This window comes from Malus domestica, chromosome 04 (assembly GCF_042453785.1).
Source record: "Malus domestica chromosome 04, GDT2T_hap1".
Lineage (NCBI taxonomy): Eukaryota > Viridiplantae > Streptophyta > Magnoliopsida > Rosales > Rosaceae > Malus > Malus domestica.
In genome coordinates, this window is record NC_091664.1 from 29,627,923 (window position 1) to 29,634,222 (window position 6,300).

Genomic DNA, 6,300 nt, shown 5'->3' on the forward strand with positions numbered 1-6,300 from the left:
AGTTCGACTTTCGTGAATGACGAGCATGATATTAATTTATTATGTTCGTCCATTGTGTGTAGTGTTCTAACTCAAATCCTCCACTCTTTTTGTGCAAAATAAAAAACATGCTTTAGGAAATCACATGATTAATGCAAATGGATGTTTATTAAATTCTATTGATGCACAAAACCGGAGGGGTCTTGGAACAACGTAAATCCGACCGTGAATTTGCAAGAAAGTAAATAACACAAGGTGTATCGTGGTTCACCCCAATGTTTGAGCTACGTCCACACTGATATTGTATTTCTCTGTTTGTGAGAGGATTGAGAGAGTGAGAGCTTTGCTCTGAATATGAGAGTGGATGTGAGGCTTGCTCTGAATATGAGAAACTTGAAGATTGTGAGGGTGAGGAGACCCTTTTATAGATAAGGGCTCCTCCCATTTTTACATATTTGCCCCTCCATTTATTACATAATTACATTTGAGTCCCTCGAGTATTTATACGAGGCCTAAATACGAAAGCCCTAAGTATGGTACAAACAGTAGTCCCCCAAATCTTCAGTCAAGAGAGTCTTTTAGCTGGAGACTTGAAATTCAGTCCATGTGTGGGTCGAAGTAACTAGATGTCGTCTTGAACTGATACTTGATATGAGGCGGTGCTCAAAGTGAAATGATGCTCAACTAGAAGTAGCACCGTTGTGAGGCTGCTCTGCTTGTGACTTATGTTGTCTTGGTTGGCTCGGCTTATGGCATTGATGGTGAGGGAGTCCCTTTTATAGAATAAGGGATCGCTCCTCAATACATAAATGATGGGCTAGAGTTGATGCTTGCGGCGAGGCGGTTGCTCAGTAGGCAGCGATGCTCTCTAATAAAGGTGAGAGAGTCCCTTTTATAAAATAAGGGCTCGCTCCTCAGTATATGAATAATGGGTTAGGAGTGATGCTCGCGGCGAGGTGGTTGCTCAGCTGGCGGCGATGCTCTCTGATGAGGGTGAGGGAGTCTCTTTTATAAAATAAGGGCTCGCTCCTCAATACATAAATAATGGGCTAAGTTTCCTAAGTATTTTTCATGAGGCCCAGTTAAGGCCCAATATATGGTACATAATGTAGTCCACAAAGTCTTCGATCAATAAAGTCTGTTGGCTGGAGACTTCAAATTGAATCCATGTATGGGCCGAAGTGGCGGTTGTTCGGAGGCGGTATTTGTATACCCTGCACTAAAGCTTTGTAAGTGAAGCTTTGCAAGTGAAGCTTTTGAAGATGGAGCTTTGTAAATGAAGCTTTTGAAGCTTGAGCTCTGTAAATGAAGCTTTTGAAGCTGGTTGACATGAGTGATACTCATGAATGTTTATGTTGATTGACATGAGTGATGCTCATAGATGTTGACATGAATGATGGTCATGAATGTTTATGTATGATTGTCATGAGTGATGCTCATGAACGTGTATGTCTGAATGACATGATTGATGCTCATGTATAATTTTGGAGTACTGGACGTACTTTTGGTCACCTAGTGGGTGATAATAGCGACAGGCTGTCGAATAATATTGGAGTACTGGGCGTACTTTTGATCACCTGGTTGGTGATAATAGCGGCAGGTTGCCGAATAATTTTGGAGTACTGGGCGTACCTTTGATCACCTGGTTGGTGATAATAGCGGTAAGTTGCCGAATAATTTTGGAGTACTGGGCGTACTTGTGATCACCTGGTTGGTGATAATAGCGGCAGGTTGCCGAATAATTTTGGAGTACTGGACGTACTTTTGATCACTTGGTTGGTGATAATAACGGCAGATTGTCGAATAATTTTAGAGTACTGGGCGTACTTTTGATAACCTGGTTGGTGATAATAGCGGCAGGGTGCCAAATAAATTTGGAGCCATAGGGCCTGGCTCTTTTGGGCATATGGGCATTGACCCTCCACACAAAATTCCAGCCCTTTATTTTGTGCTTACCGTTATTTATTTATTTTTTATTATTCTCTGATAAGGTTTATACAGATGTTTCCGAAATATAAGAAAAATAAATTACATGTTTTCAGCATGTTGATGGGCATCTTTTGGTCCAACAGAAAGTGGAGACGGGGAACCTTGATGGGCATCTTCTTATCTTTAATCATGTTATCCTGTGGGATAGTGGAATAGTGGAATAGTGGAGCATCTTTTTTTCGGCTTTTCCTTTTCTGCTTTCTTTTGCTTTTACTTTCTTTTTTCTGCTTTTGTTTCTCCTGATCTCCATGTTCCTTCTCTGTCCACCTATGTTGCTTTGCAAGGTATCTTCTGCTTGCAAACCCACTTGCTTTTCTTGGACAGCCTGGTCGTGCCAATCCATTCTCACTCCTCGTGCCCATCAAAACACACGAGTAAAGGGAAACTCCACATGCCTCGTTGTGTCTTGGCCATCTAGAAAGAGAGGGAACTCCACATGCTTCGTTGAAAACAATGACCGACATATCCGAGGGCTGTTGTAGACCTCTAAACCTCATGATCCACTAGTGTTAGGAAATGATTCAAGTTCCTGTTCTTATGCAGGACCCATAATAAACTTTACAGGATATATCAATGAAACACGTGATATCATGTGTTGTTGTAAGTGGGTTGTCCATTTGCAAGGTAAAAATAGTGGACTGATTTAAATCGAAGCATTTGGGTCTGCAAGTGGAGATGAAAAAGATACTTTACATGGATATCACGTGTTGATTCCCTCATCTAAAAAAGATATCTTGCAAGTGGAGATGACGTCGGCACATGGATATCACTGCTTAGGTGGCGGCTCGGTAGCATGCAAGTCTTGCTGGTTCTCAGGCAAGCACACGGCTTTTTCGATCTCGTCTGATAAGCAAGCTTGACTATGTCTTCATCTGGCATCCTCAAAAATCATCAGCTCACAAAGTCTCCGGTTTCCACTTCTCTCAAATTCAACTGCCTCTCGTCCTCCTCGCCGTTGTCATCTCCATTGATAAATTGCTTTCCATTCCAGAAGAGCTACCAGCATTTGGTGAAGGTATAGGAGTACAATTTCTTTAGCAGTAAGGAGGCCTGTAGCACCTTCACTTCAGTGGTACTGTCAAAGAGCCCACAGGGGTCCGAGGAGGGAGATCTGCGGGACTGCTCGGGAGGCGAGCTCTATGCTGTGGATTTTGAGGCCGGAGAAGGAGATGAAGATGAGGATCTGGATGCCGACGGCTTCGGAGAAGAAGAAGTAGGAGACGATGACGAGCGAGAGGGAAAGAAGGAAGACAATGCCGCGGAGGAGGCTTCCGGCTTCGATATCCACCAGCATGAAGTAAGGGAAGGAGCTCCGGGAGATGAGCAGTGTCCCGTCCAGGTCGGCAGTGATCGACTCGTATGATGCCATTTCAGGTACGGGTCTCTATTTTAACCCGGGTAGCTCGTCCGGATCCGATTTGGGTGATTCTAGCTTGCACGGCGGTGTCTCTCCTTCGTCTCAGGTCTTCACCTACCAGTTTAGCTTTCGAACTTTCGCCGACCTCACTCAGAGATCCAAATCTTTACAATCGGAACAAGGCAGCTTTAGGGAAATGTCGTGGAGAAGAGGTTCGATGTCGGAGAGACTGTACAGGTCGATGGAGGTGCCGGAGGTTGCGGTCGGATTAGATTCCATTGAGAGAGACAGAGAGACTACGAATCTGCAAGAAGGAGTCTGCTTTTTGCGAGTCGGTTGTTTTGTTTGTATGAGGATGGATCTATAGCTTTCCTTCATTTTTTGCTACTTCTGATTTCAAAAGCTTAGAAATTGAATAAGTTGGGTTCTGTTTCGTTTTGTCCTTTGACTTGGAAACGATGAGTACTAATTGTGACTGAAGGGAGAGAGAGACAGAGAAAGGTTTCTGGGTTTTTTGTGATTTTGCAAATTCACGGTGGAGGTGAAAAAATGAAAGAGAACCGACACAACTTTTCGTATCGTTTCTCACAGACCGCGCCAAATGTTGATGCTTAAAACCGGAGGGTTCTTAGAACAACGTAAATCTGATCATGAATCTGCAAGAAAGTAAATAACACAAGATGTATTGTGATTCACCCCAATGTTTGGGCTACGTCCACACTGATATTGTATTTCTCTGGTTGTGAGAGGATTGAGAGGGTGAGAGCTTTGCTCTGAATATGAGAGGGGATGTGAGGCTTACTCTGAATATGTGAGGCTTGAGGATTGTGAGGGTGAGGAAGCCCTTTTATAGAATAAGGGCTCCTCCCCTTTTTACATATTTGCCCCTCTATTTATTACATAATTACATTTGAGTTCTCCGAATATTTATACGAGGTCTAAATACGGAGGCCCTAAGTATGGTATAAACAAATTCTTTATTTAAAGGAAATCTTAATGAAATAATCCAGAAATCATCTATTAAGAAAAAAAGGTTCTATAAGTAATGCATCATGTGGAAATTGAATGTCATGAATATTTGTTTGATTTTTTATTTTTGAACGATATTATCTAAATTAAAAGCATGAGAGAATGAAATTTGTTTGAAATTTTGAATCCATCAAAACATTAGGTTTGTGTATATGTCTATCTGTCCGAAAAATGAGATGGGAGGTGACTTGCAATAGCTATATGTTTTTTTGTTATAACTACTTCTATTCATGAACAAAACACAATTGATCAAACATCCGATAAATGTTAAAGTCAATGGTTTGGACACGATCAACTCACATCAATGTTAAGAGACTCGCACGCTGCATTTGACCGACTGACTTCGCTTGAGCAATATTGATAAACATTTTACGACATAATACTTTCATGTAAGATTTTAGAGTACGTATGAGATCTTCTTTAGAATTACACTAAGATCATGACCGTCGTGTGTTCCTAAAGAGCCAACATTTTCAACTAGGAAAAGATTGTCCACGTAAGGAGTGAGGGTACAATCTCTTTATACAACCACGTACTGGTGTATCATTGGCATGCAGAAACTTTATATTTCGTTCGTTCACGTCTGCATAATTCAGTGCTTTTTTAGATATTTTTAGGTAAATGTTGTCTGTTAATTAGGTCCCTAAAAGGGGAAGAGATCCCCTCTGGATCTCTCCTACTAAAGTCCTCCAATCAATTAATCCGGATCTTTGAAATTTGATCTAATGGTTATAAATAAGGAGTCTCTTTAAAAGTTATAATAATTTTAACCGTTAAATCAAATTTCAAGTACCCATATTAATTAATTGGTGGACTTTGGTGGGAGAGATCCGAAAGAGATCTCTTCCCCCCTAAAAGGTAAGATCAAATCACATGGAAATATAAAACTACTTAGGCCATCTCCAACCGAGGGCTGGCTAGAGGGCTCGTTTTAGCCCGATGGCCCTCCAAGATTCTCCAAGATATTAATATTTTAATGAACAGTACAATGCCATATTTGTCTCCGTCTCTAACCGAGTGCCAAAAGGCTAAGCATAATTTATTATTTAAATTTAAAAACTACAACTTAAATTTAAAAACAACAATAACTTAAATTTAAAAACTACAACTAAAATTTAAAAATGACAAATTAAATTTAAAAACTACAACAACTTAAATTTAATATCCATAATCATTATTATCTTCATCATCCGCCATCGTAGGAGTATAGTCTGTCACAAACAACTGCCGTCCGCTCATAATTTCTTCTTTTTTTCCTATCAAAATAGGCCTTACTCATTGAAGTGTAATTCGAAGTGTTCCTTTCCATATTCTTATCATCCATCTCTTCTTGTATTTGCTTGGCCCGTTTTTCATGCCTACACTTCCTTTCTTCCGCCTCAAGGGCATTTTGCTTCGCCAATAATCGCAATGAGGCCGCCACTTCATGTTGAGCGGCGTAATCAGCATTTGCCTTACCCTTTTCCTCAACCTTCGGGCCTTGTTTCGTCCCATAGCCCTAGGTAAAGAACTTTCTGACGGAGTTAGATTTTCTACCCTTGTTTGTTGAATGGTAGGAGATTCATCTTCATTCATATCTACAGATGTGGATGCAGCTCCCAAAGGATCCACTCTATGTTGAGGTGGATCTTCAAATAACACCCACCCTTTACAAATTTCCCAACAACTGTGAAACTGAAAGGGTTTAGAGCTACCCTTCATATATAATTCCTCTGATCGGCGTACCTAGAAAATATAATTACAAAAATTTTAGGAAATTAATTCATGAAATTAAATGTAATATAATGACATATAATTACAAAAATTAAATGTAATATAATTAAACATTTAAAATAAACTGTGAAAACACTAACTTCGTCATAGTAATTGGCGCCGCTTTCATGTCTACTTGCGGCTGCTAATAGTGCTTGATGCCATTTATTCAAACTTGGATGAAGATGTTTCTT